At 38.0% G+C, this 942-nt stretch overlaps 1 protein-coding gene across 4 annotated transcripts in view; it reads right to left on the reverse strand.

Moving 5' to 3' along the window:
• Positions 1-942, reverse strand: part of LOC106881480 (uncharacterized) — a 30,665-nt gene that overhangs the window by 4,345 nt on the left and 25,378 nt on the right. The gene's annotated exons all lie outside the window — the stretch shown is intronic.

Raw genomic sequence — 942 nt, forward strand, 5'->3', positions numbered from 1 at the left:
ATCTCCCATTTTCACTCTCCTATCTTAGAAAGAACTTTTCCCCCACCACCTCCTCTTCCGGTCTTTTCATCATGTAACCTCGTGGGCATCGGTACCATTTTCCTCTTTCTCTGTTCTTCCATTCTCCGAACATTCCATCTTTCCGACGAAGGGCTACGCCCGAAACGTCATACACTCTCTCTTTCCTTTCCTGAGCGTCCAATAATACTATCCATATCACGTCCTCACTTTGTTGTTTTTTTGTTTTTTTGTTATTGTTTTTTTTAACTATATATATATATACATATACATTTGTACAAATGTTTGTTTCTTGCCAGTTTCGCCTTCAATTTAGCATTGAACTAAATGATACATTCTGTTGTGTCTGGGAAAAGTCATTCTCTTTTATTGCTTTTGCACTCATTTATCTATTTTTATAAAACTTTTGTTGTGCCTTGCAAACTTTTCAATAGTTGTTGATTCTGTCCGTCATTCAAGTTTTCATACATACATACATACATACATACATACATACATACATACATACATACATACATATATACATACGTACATACATGTGTATGCTCACACTCACTGACCCACTCACATGCGCGCTCAAAGAAACAAAAAGAACGCAGCTTGAAAAACGGCCGTCGCACTTCATTTTCTTTGTTTAATCCCTCATCCGACCAGAAACGGTTACGCTTAGAGCCCGTCGTGTTTTATGCTTTGGTCCTATTCCAAGTAAGTTTCTTGCCGGTGTCACCAGAATGGAATCAAACATATCGATAATCGCTGAAATTGCGCCAACTGGTGAAGAGTTGGTGACCTTGTGTGTCCTCTGCCGCCGCTGTATGTAGTATATGTTTGTTTATTTTTTTTCTCAACGTTTTTTAATTATATATATATATATATGCGTGTGTGTGTGTGTGTGTGTGTGTGTGTGTGTGTGTGTGTGTGTGT

Source organism: Octopus bimaculoides, chromosome 15, assembly GCF_001194135.2.
Source record: "Octopus bimaculoides isolate UCB-OBI-ISO-001 chromosome 15, ASM119413v2, whole genome shotgun sequence".
Classification (NCBI taxonomy): Eukaryota; Metazoa; Mollusca; class Cephalopoda; order Octopoda; family Octopodidae; genus Octopus; species Octopus bimaculoides.